Consider the following 21617-nt stretch of genomic DNA (forward strand, 5'->3'; position numbering starts at 1 on the left):
CTACTTGAGCCCACGAGTTTGAAGCTGCAGTGAGCCATGAACATGCCATTGTACTCAAGCCTGGGCAACAGTGCAAGATCCCATCTGTAAAGGAAAAAAATTCTGCATAGCATAGGCCCTGACTAATAAATTTATGTTGTATCTGGACTAGGTGAGCAGGTACCAGCCATGAGAAAACCAATGGAAATGAACATTTCCTGTAAGCTCTGTTCATGACAGCACCCACTCTCTTTGAGAGAGGTGTGGGTCATAATGTTGGGAGACTAGTTGAAAGTTTGTCTAGAACGTAGTTACCTATACAGCAGTTACTACAATACTTGTATGACATTTACTATGTCCTAGGCATGACTCTTTGTACTTTACAAATATTTTTTATTGTATAATAAACCTAAGAGTAGAGTGTTAACATTATCCCTCTACAGATATGGATAGTGAAACACAAAGAAGGGAACTTGCTTAAGGCCAACTGTATAGGAAGTAATGGTGCTATGATTCCAAGTTAGGCAGTCTATCTCCATTCTGTCAATGACTATGCTATGTTGCCTCCTCCTTTTTCCTTAGGAGAATTATGGTGATTACCTTTCAAGATGAGATTTTGGTGAGGACATGAAGCCTAACCATATCACCGTAGAATTCAGTTCTTCTTTTATGGATGCAACATCATTTTGGGGATATTATTGATGGTTTTATTTGACTTTAGGATAATTTGAATGAAGGGGCTATACCTAAGGGAACTTCTGCATAGCAAGCATAAAGCAGATTTGATGGAGATTTGATGGAGAGAGCTGAAAACAATGGGATTCAATTAATTTATTCACTCTGAATTGTGTGGCCCTTAGTCCCCTCTGCTCTTAGGACGACAGCAAGGAAGTATTATCTCTTCCCCACCTTCTGAACACACATATTGATAGGTGATTGGAGGATGGGTGCCTGAAGGAAGAAAACATCTTAAGAGGAAAAATCTTTATGTGCTGATTTGAGGGTCTCACAGAGAAATGATGGACTTAATATCTTATCATCCTAGAGCCCAGTAAGAAGTCTTGCCTATCAACATTTGTTGTCACATCCTGAAATATAAAATGCCAGAAAGTGTTCACTAAGAATTTGAGGCATAGTTTCAAAATAAAAACAAATACTACCAAAACTATGAATAAAAATTGTTATAATAAGAATTACTGAGTAGGATAAAGTCAAATAAAACCATCAATAATATCCTCAGAGTAATGTTGCATCCATCAAACAAGAACTGAATTATACAGTGATATGGTTAGGCTTCGTGTCCTCACCCAAATCTCATCTTGAATTGTAATCCCCATAATTCCTATGTGTCAAGGAAGAGACCAGGTGAAGGTAATTTAATCATGGGAGTGATTTCCCCCATGCTGTTCTGGTAATAGTTCTCAGGGGATCTGATAGTTTTATAAGGGGCCCTTCCCCCTTTGCTCGTCACTTGTCTTTCCTGCCACCTTGTGAAGAAGGTGCCTTACTTCCCCTTTGCTTTCCACTATGATTGTACGTTTCCTGAAGCCTCCACAGCCATGCAGAAGTGTGAGTCAATTAAACCCCTTTCCTTTGTAAATTACCCAGTCTTGGGCAGTTCTTACAGCAGTATGAAAATGAACTAATACTAAGGCAAAGTTATTTTAGGAAAACAAAAAGAAATGCTAAACACTATTAAAAATAGATAAGAAATTTTAAGATTTCAGTAAATGAGATGAAATGAAAATTGAGCTAAGGTCTCAGAAAGTGGAACAAAAAGGGATCAAAAAGATGATGAATATATGAAAACAACTTTCTAGAACTATTACTATTTCTATTTGTTTGTTTATAGTTGCCCTTGAATTTTCTTTGTGGACTAACACATACATAGAATAATTTCAGTGCAATTTTGTGCTTTCTAAATCTTCTTCCCATTTTTGTTTTCTGTTTTATAGTTTAGGCTAGAATTTCCAGTACATTGTTGAAGAGTAACAATAATAAGATGATTCCTTATCATCGTTCTGATTTTAATAATAATGTTTTCAATGTTTCACTACTGTTTTTGCTAACATATATGACATATTACTATTTGATTAAAATTAAGGAAGGCATGTTAAATTTTTACTTTTCAGAGAATTTTATTATGAAAAACAGCTACCTTCTATAAAATGCTGGGGATTTCCCTTTTAAAATATATCGAGGGCCAGGTGCGGTGGCTCACACCTGTAATCCCAGCACTTTGGGAGGCTGAGGCGGGTGGATCATGAGGTCAGGAGATTGAGACCAACCTAGCGAACACTGTGAAACCCCGTCTCTACTAAAAATACCAAAATATTAGCCGGGCGCGGTGGCCGGCGCCTGTAGGCCCAGCTACTTGGGAGGCTGAGGCAGGAGAATGGTGTGAACCTGGGAGGCAGAGCTTGCAGTGAGCCAAGACTGCGCCACTGCACTCCAGCCTGGGCGACAGAGCAAGACTCCGTCTCAAAAAAAAAATAAATAAATAAAAATAAATAAATAAATATATATATACATATATATATATATATATACACACACAGAGAGAGAGAGAGAGATGGTGAATTGCATAAGTAAATTTTCTGATAATGGATAATTATTTCACTAGAGATAAACTCTGCCTGTTTATGTTCTAAATATTAGAATTATTTATGTTTATAAAGACATTGATGGATCCATTTGGTATTAGCAGCACTCAATATTTTAAGATTTTTTATAGTTATTTTAATTAAATCATATACAGTTTTCTTTAACTTTGAGTTATTTTTCAATGTTATTAAATATGTGATAGGATTATGAATTATGTGTGGTTGTTTTTCTGATTTTACTCTTGTCTGGAAAGTAGTAAAAAAATTAATATACCTCTTAAAAGTTTGATAAAGATCACTCATTAGATTTGGAATTTGGGCCTTTTAGGGAAGGAAGAGGAAAATATTTGAGTAACAATTTAACTTATTCAATAGTTGTTAGTGCATTCAGATTTTCTATTTATTTTAAGGTAAATTTTAGTTAAATATGTATTTCATGTGTGTTGTCTGATTTGTTCACCTAAAGTTGACCATTGCCTTTTCTTAGGAATTATACATCTTGATTGGATGAAGAAAATGTGACAAATGTGTGTGTGTGTGTATATATATATACACACACATTATATATATATATAATATATATGCATACATACTACACAGCATAAAAAAATAAAATTATGTCTTTTGTACCAACATGGATGGAGTTGGAGACCGTTATCCTAAGTGAAATAACTCAGAAACAGAAAATCAAGTACTCCATATTCTCACTTAGTAGTGTGAGCTAAACAATGGATACACATGGACAAACAGAGAGAAATAGTGGACACTGGGGACTCCAAAAGTGGAGATGGGGAGGGGGGTGAAGGCTGAAAAATTACCTGTTGGGTATAGCGTTCACTGTTTGGGTCACAGGTACACTAGAAGCCTGAACCTCACCATTATACCATATATCCATGTAACAGACAATAGACATGTACCCCCTGAATCTATAAAACTAATAAATAAATTTAAGAAAGAAATTACACATCTCTATCCTATGTCCTCTTTTTCCCCTTGATATTGATTATTTGAACCATCTTTTCTTGTTCTTAATAAGTTTTGTTAAGAGGTTTCTTTGTTTACCAATCTTTTCTAAGAAACTTATTTTATCATTTTTCTTAGTTCTTCATTTTATCTTATACTTTATTAATGTTTCTTACATCTTGAATATTTATTTAAATATTTCCTTGGATTGAATCCATGTTATTACAATTTTATTCTATTATTTTAATTAACTTAACTACTAATGTATTTTTAATAATTGTATTTAACACTACAGTTTGTGCAATAAATACTATTTAGCAGATACCACACATATTAGTATATGGGACTTTCATTATTGTCTAGTTTTAGGTATTTTGTGATATCTATTTTGATTTCTTCTTTAGAGTAATTCAAAAATAATATCGTTTCCAAACAAATATATTTCCCCTAATTTCTAATTTAATTGTTTCTTGAAAGAAAATGTGGAATGTATAACATTGAATTTTTTTGAAAAATGTTAAAAATTGTAATAACCTAGTACTGACTTTTTAAAAATCTATATTTTGTACACTTAAGGACAGTATTTCAGTATTTCACTGCACTTTCCAATTAATTTTCTTGTAAACCTAAAACTACTCTAAAATAATCTGTTTATTAAAAAGTAATACATTTTAAATTTGCATGTATATAAAATCAGTCTTATTTTAAAATTTCAAATATCTATACTCTTTTTGTTTTACTATTACATTTTTTAGTTTGTGATAAAAGTACAATAGAGTGCACTACTATGTAGAGTAGTGTTTGTCATGTTTGCTTTGTAATTATGACAGCTTTTGCTCAATATGTTTTTAGATTCTATTGTTAGTAGTATAAATGTTTACAATTATTTATCTCTGTTTGTAGTTTGTTCCTTCTACTATTTTGCTTGTCTTTATGTCTTGTAAACCGTACTTTATTTTTGCTGAAATTAATATTGCTTCATCAGTTCTTATATGTTTAATAACATCTTGTCTACATTTTCTAATCAATAATTTTGCAACTTGTTTTTAAAATATGTCTGTTGAAGGTGGCATATTGCTGAATTCAAAATAACATATAAACAACTTGTTAGTCTGTATCTTAATAAAGTATTTTGTTTATTATGTTTCTACTACATTTGTAGTTATCTCTAACATGTTAGGTTTTTGCTTTTTAAAAAGATTTCTCAAGGTAGAAATTAAATATCATAAAATTCACCCATTTTAAGCACATGATTCAATAATTTTTAGTAAATTTACAGAGTTTTTTAACCATCACCACAATCTACTTTTAGAATATATCTATGTCCCCAGAGAGATCCCTCATGTCCATTTGCATCAATTCCTGTTCTGGCCTCCAGCCCCAGGCTACTCCAATCTATTTTATCTCTCTGTAGATTTGCCCTTTCTGAACATTTCATATAAATGGAATCATACAGTATTTGATGGCTTACATATGGCTTGTTTCACTTAGCATGTTTTTGAGGTATATCCTTGTAGCATGTATCAGGAGTTTGTTCCTTTTCAGTGTTGAGCAATATTTCATTGTAAAAATGTAATACATTTTGTTATCTATTTACAAGGTGATGGACATCTGAATTGTTTCTACTTCTTGTCAATTAATAACAATGTCACACGCCTCATTTGTGTGGACATATGTTTTTATTTCTCTTATTTCTTCTAGGGAGATTCCTAGAAGTGTAATTGTGGGCTTGTGTGGTAAATTTTGTTTAACGTTGGAGAAACTTCCATAATAGTTTTCAAAGTGGTTGCACCAATATTTCACTTGCATGAACAACGTAGGAGGGTTTGTTTTGCTCTACAATCCTTGTCAACATTTGTTATTGTCTGGTATTTTGATTAAAGGCACTTGAGTGGGTATAGAGTGGTAAATCTGTCCCATGATTTTAATTTGCATTTTCCACATTACTAATATATATGTTTTCTATGTTTCATAACAAATCACCACTAATTTAGCTGCGTAAAACAGTACACATTTATTTATTATCTCACAGTTTTTGTGGGTCAGAAGTCAGGTCATAGCTTATTTGGGTCCTCTGTTTAGAGTTCCATAGGGCTATCATTGAGCTGTTGACCAGAAAGCATTTTCCCCAGATTTGACTGGAGAAAAATGTGCTCTTAAGCTCACTCAGGTCTTTGCAGAATTCATGTTCTTGTGATTATAGGATACATATGTTTCCATGCAAGGATAGATGCAGGAACCAATGAGTCAGGTCTAGTTAGAATCTTATATAACATAAGCATAGGAGTGACAGCTCATCATCCTTGCCATACTGCTTAGAAGCAAATCACAGGCCCCACTTATCCTCCAGGGAAGGGCATTACACAAAGCGTGAACACCAGGATGTGGGGAGTTTGTCCACCACAACTAATGATGTCAGTATCTTTTCATGTGATTTTTGGTCATTCATATATCTTCTTTGGTAAAATAATAACTAAAATCTTTCCTTTTAAAAATTGAGTTATTATCAGTTTCAAAGTTTCTTTTTATACTGTTGTTATAGGTCCTTTATCAGATAAAATTCACAAATATTTTCTCCCAGTCTGTAGTTTGTCTTTTCCTATTATTTATGATGTTTGTTGAGGCACAGAAGGTTTTAATTTTGATAAAGCCCAATTATCAACACTCACTTTTTCTTCACAATTTTTTTCATCCTTTCCTGACATCTATTGGATTCTTTGGATTCTATTTAGTACCATTTCCTTTCCTACAATTGGGAGATAATAGCTTGATTTTCTCTCCTTACATTTTTAACATGTTTGACTATATATTTTTCAACAACATTTTACATATTTTCAGTATATCTTTCCTTTCCACAATAAAGAAAATACTTTAGTGCATTTTAATTACCAATTGAACTCCTTCATTTCTACTTTATTGTCTAAACTTTTAGCTCTGCCTATTAAAAACTAAATTCATTTATTTACTGTTAGTCACTAGTGTGTCCTACATCTTTTATATTGGTACCATTTCTTGTAGTATTGAATCATCAGTTTGATATGTCTAAAAACGTGTTTATTTTATCCATCCTATTAAGCAGTGATTAAGCTGTGTATCATGTTTTAGTTAACATTTATTTTTCCTCAGGATATTGAAAATATTATTCAATTTTCTTCATTTTTATTGCTGATGAGACATCTGCTATTCGTCTCATTATCATTTCTTTTTAGATAACGTTTTTTTCCCTTCTAGTAACTACTAATCTTTTGTCTTAAGTATATACTTGATTTTACTTCACAGTGATCAGATGTGGAATTATTTATTATACATTCCACTTTGTGAATTTTAAATTCTATTTCTATTTGGAGTTTGAAAAGGTTTAGCCATTACCGTTCAGGATATTTTTGTTTTTCTGCAAATCTCTTTTTTCTTTCCTTAGGGGGTACTGGTTAGATGCATTTGGGAGCTACCTTCCCAACTCCTTCATGAACTTTCTAAAAAATATTTTCTATTATCATTTTTGTGTAATATTCTAGTTGAATATTATATTTAAATTTACTAAACCCTCTCTTTTTCTGTTTAGGCTCTAATTTATGACATTATTGATTTTTAAAAACTGTTATGGTTTCATTTCATATATATTTAGATTTGATACACAGCTCCATTTTTACATAAACTTTTAATTCACAGTCATTTAAGATTGGTCTATCATTTATACTTCAAAGTAAATTGATTTTCTACTTTTTCCCTTGGCATTAATTTTATTCATCTATTTTGATTTGTTATTACAAAACTTTTTTTTTTTTTTTTTTTTTTTTGAGACGGAGTCTCCCTCTGTCACCAGGCTGGAGTTCAATGGCCCAAAAACTCTCGGCTCACTGCAATCTCTGCCTCCGGGGTTCAAGCAATTCTCCTGCCTCAGCTGCCCGAGTAGCTGGGACTACAGGCGCGCACCACCATGCCCAGCTAATTTTTGTATTTTTAGTAGAGACGGGGTTTCAACATGTTGGCTGGGATCGTCTCAATCTCTTGACTTCGTGATCTGCCCACCTCGGCCTCCCAAAGTGCTTGAATTACAGGCGTGAGCCACTGCATCGGGCCTTTTACAAAACTTGTGTGAGAGGAATTTCGTTCCGCTCTCTCTATGCAGAGGTTTGGGCTCCAAGTTGCTTTATAAAACCTAGTTTCCAAATGTGAAAGCTCATTGATTCTAGACAGTTCTTCCTTTCTGGCGTAATTTTATAAATGTCTTCCTTTAATGCTGTAACTTTTTGTTTAAGCACTGCTTTCGGTGCATCCCACCAATTTTGATAATGTATGTTATTACCTCCACTCAATTTAAATTGTAATTTTCTTTTGAATTCTTTTACTTATGGGTTAATTATAGGTGTGCTATTTAATTTTTAAATATATTAAGATTTTCCAGTTATTTTTCTACTATTGGCTTTTAGTTTAATTATGTTTTTGTCAGAGAACATACTCTATATGGTTTAAATTCTTTGAAAATTTTTGAAACACTTATAGAATTGACATTATAAACATGACATTCTATAAATGTCGATGAGTTCAAACTGGTTTTTAGGTCTTCCATACCCGTATAGATTTTTTTCTCTACTTGTTCTACCCATAACTGAGAGGAGTGTTGATATCTCCCTTTGTCATTGTGAATTCGTTTACTGTTCCTTTCATTTCTATTAATTTTTCTTCATGCATTTTGAAGCTCTTTGGTTCTGTACATTCACATTTTGAATTTTTAAGGCAATTTGTAATTTTAAAACAATTCCTTACTTTTATGTGAATTTTTCATTGTTCCTTGTACTTTTTCTTGTTTTGAAGACTGCTTGATACTAAGACAGTGAATTCACCTTCCTTTTAATTAATGTTTGCTTAGAGTATTTTTTTCATCATTTTACTTTTAACAAATCAAAGTTGCTCTATTTAAAGAGGCTTCTTTCACACAGCATATCACTTTTTAAAAAACTTTCTATGGACAATCTCCTGTCTTTTAAATGGTATGTTTAGATTAATAATGTTTAATGTAATATTAATATGTTCAGATTAAATCTTACCATCTTGTTAGTTATCTCTATGTTCTGTCCCTTCTTTTTTTTCTCTTTTTCTGCTGAAATTTGGATTAATTAAATATTTATTTATCATTCTATTCTCCATTATTGGTTTCATATTTACACCTCTTTTTTTAAAAAAAAAAACTAATAATGATTCCACCAGGGTATATAACATTCATCTCTAATTGTTATCTGTCTTCAATTAAGGAAAAATAAAAACCTTATGATGTATTTCCAAGTTCTTCCTGCCATTTTGTCTTCCCTTATTATCTACATTTTACTTTTGGTACAGATCCAAACTATATTGAAATTATTTTGCTCTATACTATTTATTTAAATAAAACTGAGAAATCTATTTTATATGTGCCTTCATTTTTACAGTTTTTGGGGATCTTCTTTTTTAAGATCTAGTTTTTGTGTAATATTCTTTCTACCTATAGAATTTCCTTTATCTTATCTTGTAATTTGAGTCTCCTGATAATCAATTTTCACCACTTTGTCTAAAACTGCCTTTATTTAACTTCCATTTCTAAATGATATTTCTCTTGCATGTAGGACTCTGGTCTGGCAGGATTTTTTCCTTCTTTAAAACTTTTAAATATGTCAGTCTACTGCCTTCTGACTTACCTATGTAAGTTTCTGATATAATTATTATTATTGTTCCTTTGTATGTAATGTGTCTCTTTTATTTGGATGGCATCAAGATTTTCTTTTTATCTGTGTTTTTTAACAGTTTGCATATGATATGCTCTATGTATGTTTTTTAGGGGGAGTACTTTTTCCTACTTGGTGTTTCTCTGAGCTTATTGAATCTGTGATTTCAATTTCTTTTATACATAACTTCAAATATTTCTTTTTCCTTACTTTCTTCTCAGATTGCAAGTAAGTGTGTGTTAAACCATTTGATACTGTTTCATAGCTCTTGGATTCTCTGTTCTGTTTTTGTTTTTTCTTAAATTATTTTGTTTTCTTTTTGCTTCAGTTTTGATTATTTCTATCACCCTCTCTCTGTATTCACTGATTTTTTTTTCATTAGGTTGTGTCAAGTCTACTGAAGAGCCTGTCACAGGCATCTAAAAAATCTCTATTAGTAAAATTTTGTTTCTGGGGTATCAACCATCTCTTTCTTATGGGTTTCCTATCTCTGATGAAACTCCCTGTATGTTTACATATGGCATTCACCCTTTTCACACAAATTTTTACCATATTAACTCCAGATAATTTGAATGTCCTCTCTGATAGTTCCTGTAACAGGTCATTTTTTTAGTCTGGTTCTATTGTTCTATTGACTGTTTTATCCTTTGACAGTGAGCTATTTTTCTTCTTTTTCTCATAATTTTTTTTTTTTTTTTTTTTGAGATGGAGTTTTGCTCTTGTTGCCCAGGCTGGAGTGCAATGGTATGATCTCAGCTCACCGCAACCTCCGCCTCCCAGGTTCAAGTGATTTTCCTGCCTCACCCTCCTGAGTAGCTGGGATTACAGGCATGCACCACCACGCCTGGCTAATTTTGCATTTTTAATAGAGACAGGGTTTCTCCATGTTGGTCAGGTTGGTCTTGAACTCCTGACCTCAGGTGATGCGCCCACCTCGGCCTCCCAAAGTGCTGGGATTACAGGCATGAGCCACCATGCCCAGCATTTTTCTCATAATTTTTATTGAATGCTTGTCATTGAGTACGGAACAGTAGATATTGACATACACGGTATTTATGCCTGAAAATAAGCATGCCTGTTATTTTGCTAGGTCTTTTGTGTGCAGAGTGAGTAGTCAATCTAGTCAGGCCTTGAGCTGGGTTTATTGTTGTTTGTTGTTACTATGGACCTTCAGTATAGCATCAGCTTCAATTCCTTGTTACATTGTGCTTAGGTGAAGGTTAGGATCCTAGAGGGATGGGAGGGTTCTCAATGTCCCTAACATTTTATGTTTAGATTTGATCTTTAGCAATTTGATAAATATTTTAGCTGAAATCTTATCTGCTTGTCTGCCACTTGTAACCTCATCCTTGCGGTTTTCTGCAGAGAAGTTAGTGCTTCTTGTCTCTTTGGAGTGACCGGTCTTTCCCCAGATTTCAGGACACTTGGTTGTTTTGAGACCTCAGCTATCTGATGAGTTCAAAAATAATTATAATTTTGTAGATTATCTGGCTTTTTCTTATTATTATGATGGAAGCAACACCATCTTTAGCTTTCTATATCATAGGTGGAATTGGAATTACTGTATTTGGTGATTTCTGGGTTTTGACATTGTCTCCTGAGGCAACTAAACAAAAACCAGAATTTGTATTATAGGCTCAATTCAAGATGCAGTGGGCTGAATTCAGCCAAGCCAGCTTGGCTCAGGTACAGAGATAAGGTCATCTCTACTTCTTCCCTGTTTTCTATAAGCTTACATGGGTGAATTTTACCTCTTCTCTCAGCTAATTTTAATAAGACTGGTTGTATTTTCCCATTAGACATGGGGTATTTCCCATGTTTATCATTCTGTAGGGCTACAGTTTCTGACTGCTTTTGCCTCATTTTGAACAAGGAGACCGGCAAGTCTTTGGTCTCATCAGTGGTTTGATTCTGTTCCACATCTGTATAAAACAGCTGGTAAAACAGCACCTCTGAAGAAAGGCAATGTTCTAAATAGAGAAAATAATCTTGAATTTGAAAGACCTGGTTTCAAGTTCTGTATCCACCAGTTGTGAGATTTAGAAATACCTTCCTCATAATAATTTGAAATAATGGATGTGTGTTTTAGTTGGCTGCATTTGGATCAGTCTTTAAAGTTAAGCATGATGCATTTGACATATAATGTTATACAGTATCATTGAAGTAAGACTACTTTAAAGATGAACTAGATGCAATTAATTAAGTACTATTTCAAAATAATATATCCATTTACGAAACCCTTTCATCTGCCCTCATTTTAGGGTCTCACAGTCTTGGAAAATTGTTTGAATTAATATCTCTATTTTTAAAGATGAGGCTATGGAGACAGAATGATTAAGTGACAACTTCTAAGAGACAGACCTGGGACACAAAAGTGAGTCTTTTTGATTCCACCTCCATGTACTCCTACTGTTATGCAATGATATCTTCTTAAAAATTACTATATACTTTTGGACATAATGTAACTTCAATATGATGGCTCCATGGAAGGTCAGATAACCCCTTCAATTACTACAAAATAAATTAGGGCTTTCTGCCATAAGTACGAGAAAGATTTTCTACCCTGAATGCTTAGTTTTAAAACCTGCTGAATTGACGGAGAAATGATGGAAGTAGCCAATATGAAGGCTATTTAAAAATCTATGGGGAGAAAAGGAAACTGGAATGTGGGCTGTCTATAACAGCATAACAGAAACCGGGGTGTTGGTGAGAAAATCGATTATCCCAGCTGGGTTATTAAAGCTGAGCACACAAAGTGCAAGTAGTAATAAAATCTGCTGCTTTGGTGCCTTAGTGTTTTCTGGGTAAACATAGACATCAGAGGGTTTACAGTTATCCATATACAATACCTAATCCTATATTCTGTCACAGGAAATATGCCTGGCACATCTCATTGCCACATCTTTAGGCAGAAGGACTCAAGGGGCATTGGCAAATGAATTTGTTTTTAACAGATTTAATTTTACTTCTCAGTGTCTCAGAAAGTGTAAATCTCTGCAGAGGGCCACAGCCTTTAACCTTGCTCTCTGTTAGTGCTTTCTCATTGGATTTTTTTCTTTTCCTGTCCCTTCTCACATTTATTCAGAAGGCCCAGAGAACTTACAAGGCAATGAATGGGTCAAGCCTGGATGAGGCACAGGAGATTCATTTTCTTCAAAAATTTGAGTTATGTATTATGTTGTAGTTGTCAGAAATATGTTTTAATTGTACCTTTTGGTTTGGTAGTCTTCTTTCTAAATAATGCATTACATATTATAAAATGTTTTCGATGTATATTTACCTGTGGGCTATAGGAAAAAAATAAGAGAAAAGCTTATTGGTATTAAAATGCTAACAGTTCGAGGAATTTAAAAAAATTCTTGTATGTGGGGTTTCAAAGTATTTTCACACTTTATATTATTTTACTATATGTGGTTATTGGTGAAGCTTATTTCAGTAAATGTTTTCCAAACAACTAATAATTATAGGAATGAGATTTGAATCCAATTCTCTAGACATTTAACCTACATTATATTTTTGCCTACAGACTTATTTCTAATTCTTTGACATAATTTTACTCTTTGTCAACAGAGAAACCTGTTTCTTCTCTTTAAATTTAAGGCCACAACTATATGGGAAAATGATTCAGTTAGGGGACCCAAAAGATGCATATATCTGGGATATTTGAGTTTAAATAAAACCCTGCCCCAGTCACAAATAATCACTATGATTTCTTCCTAGGTGTTTAAAGCTATACATTCCATAAAGGCAACTGCATGTTTCGAGTTTGTCCTGTTCAAGTGCAGAATATTGTTTACAATTTTTAATGGACACGTTTCAGACATCAGGATCAGCAATCTAGGTTTCAATTTATCTGAAAGGCAACAAAAGGGAATAAAACTGTTTTTTCATTATGTGTGTATTACCTCCTACCCCTCTGCTCAGGTTAGAAATAATGGCCTATATAGCTCTCAGAACTCAGGTCAGAATCTTTTGACATTTTGTATATAGATGTGTCCAGAGGCAAGTAATCCCATATGCGAAACCGTCTATAACACATTATGATAATAGGAAAAGTTGTATCCACAACTTCACTTTACTAGCAGGAAGCATTTATATTTGTGCATAGTGTTTCTCATGAGGTTTGATAACATGATGAGAATAACTTTCTATATTTTTGTTAATGATTTCACACTTAGAATATCTGAAATCAGGAAGTTCAAACTTCTGACCTAAAGCAACGGCACAGCACAGCACAGCACTTAAGCTTATTGCTTTCAGTAAGAGATCAAAACCTTAGAAACATCTTTGATGTCAGCTTATTCACTGAGGTACAGATAATATGGCTCATAGCACTTTTTATATCTCAGGTTGTTACTAAGGTCCACAGTTGATACTGCAAAAATAATTTGCTAAATACCTTTGATCATTTTCATGTATTTCCAGTTTGGGAGAACTACTGTGCTTCCATCATTTCTCCCGGTTTATATAGAGATCTTGCCACCCAACTTCATAACTTACCATTCAATTTCATAATGGATTTTTTTTTAATTTCTCAAGTTACCTTTTAACTATTTGGAAAACTTTTAATGTCCTGACTTTAGAAGGCCTTGAGCATTTCAGTTTTCTAAAGAAGAACAAAGTGATCTCCTTAGTCACTGCAGGTTTGTATTATTTTAAACCCACTATCCATAAAAAGTTGATGCATAATATTACACATGAAATTGCAGTTGTTGTTGCACCCCATGATTCACCTTATTAAATTTATATTCTGTCATTTACATATTTGAATTATAAGTCATCTTATAGATTATTTAAGAGCTGATGCTAGAATAAACAAAATGGGAAGCAATAAATAGTGTGAAAAAATATTAAAATACAGGGAGATTTATTTATCTACTTTTAAGTAACTAGGATTAAAAATAATTTGGACAGCTCTTGGGTTATAAAAAGTGAAAGTTTAAGAGCTATTACTGCTAATTAAACTGCTCAGAAAAATATTAGGTCAATATCAGATACAGATTATATTAAGATAAAATCTTGTTTGATACACATTATTTCTTATCTTTTAAATTTAATGATTTGCTCCAAGTGATGAACATTATAATTTAATTTTCCTTAATGCAGATATTCAAATAGATAGCATGGAATTTGGAATAACCAAATGAATCAAGACTTCATAAAACATTTGCCAACTTATATGGTGGACATAAAATCATAAAATTCTTCTCATAGAAGTCGAATGTGGTATCATTCAAAAAGCAAAATGCCTTGTTATTTTTCAATTGTAATTTGTTTATTGTGCTTATTTACACTTAGGTGATCTGACCTTCAAATGAGCACTTTCATATAGGTAAATGTTATCAAAATACAAATGCAATGACACGATGTCTTTTCCAAATGAAGGCTAAGATTACCCTCTAAAAATAAAATTGGGGATAATGCATATGCAATGGATGAGATTGTCTTGCTGCAGAAATGACATAAAGCTGCCTGTTATCAAAGACTAGAAAATGCTAAAAATTTAATCAAGAGTGTACTGTCTGCACACCCTAGAATGCATGAGTGCAGTGTCATCTTTACAAAGCCAGGCTTTGTGATAACACAGTGAGGATGTGCAAGAACTTTGTTAAGCAGGGTGCAGACAATAGAAAAACCACAGTATATTTGCATTATTCTGCCCATAAGAGGTTTCCCTGATTAACCAGCACAAATGTTTACTCATACCTCTCCTTTTAAGGAAGGACAGATATATCAGGCTAACAGTATTTGGTGCTATAGGCAATTAAAATCATCCAACTAACATCATTCTGTTGCCAGGCTAACAAGATGATCTCCCATTCTAATAATTAATTTGCTTTACTTGTATGGTGACAATGAAAAAAGAAGACACTTAACAGGCATGTGGATTATTTAAGTCTATATAGGAATAATAAAATTCTGTGGTATTTTGGTAAGATGGCAATGCAAACTCATTTTGGTAAAATCATAATGAAAAATCTTCCATTAAGAGTATCTAATTTTCCTACTCCAGAGTTCTACTAAAATGAATATTCACTATAAAATATTAAAAAGAGAAAAAGCACCAGGAGAAGTTAGGAAAAGTGCCATGAACATGTTATAAACTTCACATATTTACTCCATTCCAATTTATTAGATTACTATTAGAGGCCTGGCATATTTCTAAGTGCTTGGGATATATCCGGAATTAAAAGATGAAAATCCCCACCCCCCTGGACTTTATATTTTAGTTGAAGGAGTCAAAAAAAAAAAACAGTAAACATAAAAATAAGTAGCCAGGCATGGTGGCTTATACCTATAATCCCAGCGCTTTGGAAGACTGAGGTGGAGTAGTGCTGGAGGCCAGAAGTTCAAGACCAGCCTGGGCAACATAGTGGGATGTTGTCTTTGAAAAAAAATGAAAAAAAAAAAAGTGGTCAAGCATGGTGATGCATGCCTGTGGTCCCTTGGTATTCTGGAGGCTGTGGCGGTAGGTTTGCTTGAGCTGCAGTGAGTTATAATGCTAGCTTGGGCAACAGACCAAGACCCTGTCTCTTTAAAAAAAAAAAAAGTAAATAATGTAACAGAAAGTTATTAGGTCCTATGGCAAACAAAACAAACAAACAAAACAAACCTGAAATAAAACAAAATAAAAAACCACCAAAACTCAGGGATGTTGTGGTCTTGGGTGAGGCAATTTATGGTATCAAATAGGGAAATCAGGGTAAGTTTCATTGAAAACGTAAAAATGGAGCAATGACTGAAAGGAGGAGAGGGAGTTAGGGAAACAAATAACTGGGAGTACATCCCAGCCAGAGGGAACAACTAGATCGAAGGCCCTAGGTGAGTGTCATTTGAAATCTTTTTCATGGATAAGTACCCTGGCTCAAACTGAATGCAAAAAAGGAACAGACTAACCACACTGCTTCCCTTGCCCACTCCAAAGCAATACAAGTGACTAGAGAAAAACCCCAGGGACCCTGCTAACCCTCCATAACTTACAGGCCAGCAACAGTAACATCAAAGGAGTATTTTGTATCTTTAGTTTAGAAAGCTTTTTAGAGTAGATTTACTCAAAGAAAGAAGGGAATAGAATATTTTTTACTTTTATCTAATAAGAATTCAATAACAATTGCTTCTTGAATTTATTAAATTAATCCTTTATGAAAAAAGAAAAGGTTAAAATTAATAAAATCGAATTGGGATGACTTCTGCTACCAATATGGCATTTTTAGCCTGTGGCTTCAACTTGCTCCACCTTCCAGAATGTGAATAGCTGATCAAAGAAATAGGAAGACATCTGTGTCATTCTGGAACCCAGTGAAGAGGTTTTAAGGACTTTCTGGAAGGCTTAAAGGAGGCAGGATTGGCTTGAAGGAAGAGTGATTTAACGCATTTGATTCATCAAATGGAAAATTAATATAAGGCAAATAAGTGAGGGTACATTCTATCTACCACCCTATTTGGAGCAGCAAGAGCTGAGGGCAAGGGCAGACTGATGGGAAGCTGGAGGGCAGTGCACCCAGCCTGAACCTCTTAATGTACAGTTCTGACCTACATCTGGCATGGATACATAAGAGTTTACTGACACTACTATAACACATATGAAAGGCATTGGCAACTGTTAATTATTTTTTTAAAATACTGCAATGGAGGACACAGATATTACAGTGAGACTCTTTTAAAAATATGGATCTCTGGTGAAGAGAAATAGATTAATCATAATCCTTTTTTATGATATTTTGACATAATTGGCCTGAGCAAAGGTCTTTTTATTTATTTGATCATTTACTTATTTTTAGTACTATAATAAATATTGTTAAACTCATTACTCAATCCAAAATCTTAAACAATACTATTAATTTACTTCTCTCTAAAGTGACCCTTCCTCTATTTTGCCTCCTTGTTTCTCTTTTAGAGATTATAGCTTTATGAAATTTTATGCTTGCCATTATTTTGCTTTTTAAAAAAGAATTATCAGACATGTGTATGGCTGATCAATCTATTGTATAGTTTTGCCTAATTTTGAGCCTCATAAAAGGAACTCATGTGAATATAGTCTTTGAAATCTTGCTTTTTTGACTCACATTGTGTTACTGAGATTCGACTACAGTTTTGCGTTGATCACAGCTGTGTATGTTCTTCGAAAGTTCTACAGCTGCCTCAGCACAGCACAGTTCTCTGACACAGGTGAAGCAATCGCTGGGTGATCTTTTGTGACCTCCCTTCAAACCTTGTACCAGCTTCTGCTCTTGATGGCAAATCTACATCTTCTTACCTCTGGTGTTCCCATGTCAGTAAGAATCCCTCCTGGATGGATGCTATAAAGACAGCTGAAATTAGTCTCCCTTTCTCAGAGGCCACTGGGTCCATGTAAATTCCCAAGGATTGGAAGACTGGTTACTTTCACTATGGTGCTCTTTCCTCATCCTGCCATGTTGTAGCTGCCTCAGCCAGGCTTTGCCAGAAGAATTCCCAGGAGGGACAGAGGCAACTTCTTGATGTTCAGGAGCTGAAGGTCTTCGAATTCCAGAGGTTGCATGCCTTGCTCATCCAAGGGCTTTGACTGAGCTTTCTCTGTAATGAGGGAGGAGGCCTAAGTGTTTCTGTGGCCTGTGGGGACATTAAGCCCAGCTCCCCTGCTTGCAGGAACTCTCAGTCTTTCTTGGAGCCCCTCCCACCCCACTTGGCTTATGGGATAGGGAAGAAGCAGCTCTTCACCCTCTTATAAGGGGAGGAGGGGAGAGAAATGATAATATATTCCCTAATAAAGGTAATTTATTGCTCAGAACACACTTTTAAAACTTCTGCTATTTATATAAGATGAAAGATCAGGTGAGCAAGCTCAGATCCACTTTTCAGCTTTTCTTTCTTCTCCCTTTTTTTTTGTAAGTAGGCAGTTTTTATCTATTGTTTTCAACACTTTAATATTTTCAGTTTCAAGACTTTAATATTTCTGAAACAACTGAAAAATTATTAAACACTGAGTAGATATCAACTGTGGATATTGATTATCACAGAAGGTAGAATTAGAAGCAGGTAGATGGGAGCATTGTCTTGCTTAGTGTAACTTTTTGCATTGTTATAATAATTATGTCTTAATTAATTCTTGTAATTTGAAAAACTATTTGGGGAAAAAATAAAAATCAAATTTACTTAGTGTAAAATTATTTATAAAGATGAGTAGCAAACCTGAAGACACACTATTTCTAAGGGGCTTGTCTTCAGGGAGTCCATCTGATGAGATTATCTTTATCTATGAGACTATTGGTAAGGCTTTCAAATTTTGACTAATCAATCCAAAAGAATAAAACTCTCTGTGTTTTGATTTCAGAAGACAAATGAATCTCTCCTGTACCCACCCCCAACTATACTTAACAAAAACACTTAATCATAAATGGAGACTCTGAAATACTCTACTACAAATAGGAATCAACAAGCAGTAACATCAAGTTAAAATGGTGAAACCTTTTAAAATAGCAATGACATGTATGTTTCAGATTTGTCTCTGTGTATCGAATAATTAACCAGTTTTGAAAATTCTTTAATTAAATATGAAGAAGGAATGTGATTTTTTTGAAAGTGGAAAACAAAAATATTTTAATAAATACGACTTTACTGATAAAATGTTTTAATATGTGCTTACAGATTGAAATTAGATAAATTTTATTTCTAAAGTTAATCTCACCTTTTCCTATTCTTCTTCACATTACTATCAAATGAAAATCTGCTCATGCCAGTACTTGGCTTAAAAATATTCAATTTTTGTTGTTTGCCAGCCAGAAAAAAATTGGCATTCCTTAGTATGATGGACAGAGACCTTCGTTACTAAGTGTGAGTTCTCTTTTCACTTTAATTTCATAGCACTTGTCCTCATGTACTCCACACTTTGGTATCATTTGGAGGATTTACTGTTCCCTGAGCTCAGCGTAATCTTTTATATATCTTTCCTTAGCTAATTTTATTCCTTCTGTCCACAATCCTGAAATACCCTTCTGCCCATGAACTACAAATTACCCTCCTATACCCAGCTGTTTTAATTTATTTAGGTTGGTACAAAAGTTATTAATTAAAAGGTTATTTTAATTGAAAATAATGGCAAAAACCGCGATTACTTTTGGACCAACCTAATGGGATCTTTAAGAGGGAAAACACTCCTTAAATTATTACAAGAGACACAAGATGAAAAGAAATATTTCATTACTTACAAACCGTGTGGGTACATGGCATGCCTGAAGGACACACAGAGGTTAGCCAGTACCAGGAGAGAAAGGAATTTATAGGTTAATGCCTTTATTGGCATCTAGGACTTTATCCAAACAGGTTTCCTATGGGGAATTTTGATTGGTGGGTTTAATGCAAGCAGGCACGGGTTCCAGGAAGTCACACTGTGACTGAGAGGAGGTCGCTGTGGCATATACGTACAATCCATGTGGTGTGTGGGGGTCAGCAGGACCAGTCAAGTAGGTTGTAGGAAGTTGTATATGGCAGTTACCTGGACTGACCGCACTGAGGAACTGGGAGAAGGCGAAGAGCTAGAGACAGTCAAGGTGACTGAGCCCTGCTTCTGGTATGAAAAAGTTAAAGTTACATTTAAAATGGATGCCAAGGCAACATAAAATTGTAAGAATTTACTATACCAGCCCATATGTCATCTCTACAAGGCCTTCTGTAACAGCCTGACCCAGTTAGTTATTACTTCACTTGTAATTATTAGCTTATGACAGTTACCTACATATACCATAGCAATTTCTTATTCAACTCTATATCCCAAACTCCTAAAAGAGTTCTTAGAGTAAAGCAAATACTTAATAAGTATTTATCCATTTTTATGAGTAAATTAAGACAAGTTCCTTGCTAGGTTCAACTGAATAAACTAACAAGGTTCTATGATCATAATTTAATTTTATAGTTTACTTTATATAGGAAAACCAAGACCATTTTGTACTCTATTCCCCTATATGGTAAAGTCTATTGCAGTAGCTAATATCATGGCAAAAAGCCTTCAATAATGTATATATATATACACTGGAATTATATTCAGAGCTGCATAAAATCTGATTTGCAGATAAAGCTAACATTTTAATGATTTCACTTTGGAGCTTTTTTTGTCACTCTTTCCAGGGCTAAAGAGACACCATCTTCTCCAGAACGGTGAATCCAAAGATTGAATATGCTTTTCTCCCTTAAAAAAAAAGTTTGTTTTTTTTTCTAGTAATGTCAACTAGTTGTTCTACACCAAGACTTGCATAGTTCTCTAATTTCTTGGATGTCCATTATTTTCCAGTGTGGAAGGATGTTTTCATTCTATGAATGGGTACACTTACTTGCAAATCTCTGGTATTAATCTTGTCTTCCCCAGGAGTAGCTGCCTTAGCTAGCTTTCCTGATTTATCACCATAGATCACTGCAAAGGTGATTATAGCAAGATGGTAAATGATTAGGGAACTCAAGTTTATTGCTCCGGATTGCCCCTGCAGCTTTAAAATTACTTCACCCAGACACTTCTCAAAAGAAGACATTTATGCAAACAAAAGACACATGAAAAAATGCTCATCATCACTGGCCATCAGAAAAATGCAAATCAAAACTGCAATGAGATACCATCTCATACCAGTTAGAATGGCAATCATTAACAAGTCAGGAAACAACAGGTGCTGGAGAGGATGTGGAGAAATAGGAACACTTTTACACTGTTGGTGGGACTGTAAACTAGTTCAACCATTGTGGAAGTCAGTGTGGCGATTCCTCAGCGATCTAGAACTAGAAATACCATTTGACCCAGCCATCCCATTACTGGGTATATACCCAAAGGATTATAAATCATGTTGCTATAAAGACACATGCACATGTATGTTTATTGCGGCACTATTCACAATAGCAAAGACTTGGAACCAACCCAAATGTCCATCAGTGAAAGACTGGATTAAGAAAATGTGGCACATATACACCATGGAATACTATGCAGCCATAAAAAAGGATGAGTTCATGTCCTTTGTAGGGACATGGATGAAGCTGGAAACCATCATTCCCAGCAAACTATCGCAAGGACAAAAAACCAAACACCGCATGTTCTCACTCACAGGTGGGAATTGAACAATGAGAACACATGGACACAGGAAGGGGAACATCACACACCGGGGCCTGCTGTGGTGTGGGGAGAGGGGGGAGGGATAGCATTAGGAGATATACCTAATGTCAAATGACAAGTTGATGGGTGCTGTACACCAACATGGCACATGTATACATATGTAACTAACCTGCACGAAGTGCACATGTACCCTAAAACTTAAAGTATAATAAAAAATAAATAAATAAAATTACTTCACCCAAGGTTTACTACATTTCTCCATGCTTGGCTTTTTTTTCCCTTTATATATATAAATAATTATAC

The sequence above is a fragment of the Pan paniscus genome, chromosome 11 (genome assembly GCF_029289425.2).
Source record: "Pan paniscus chromosome 11, NHGRI_mPanPan1-v2.0_pri, whole genome shotgun sequence".
Lineage (NCBI taxonomy): Eukaryota > Metazoa > Chordata > Mammalia > Primates > Hominidae > Pan > Pan paniscus.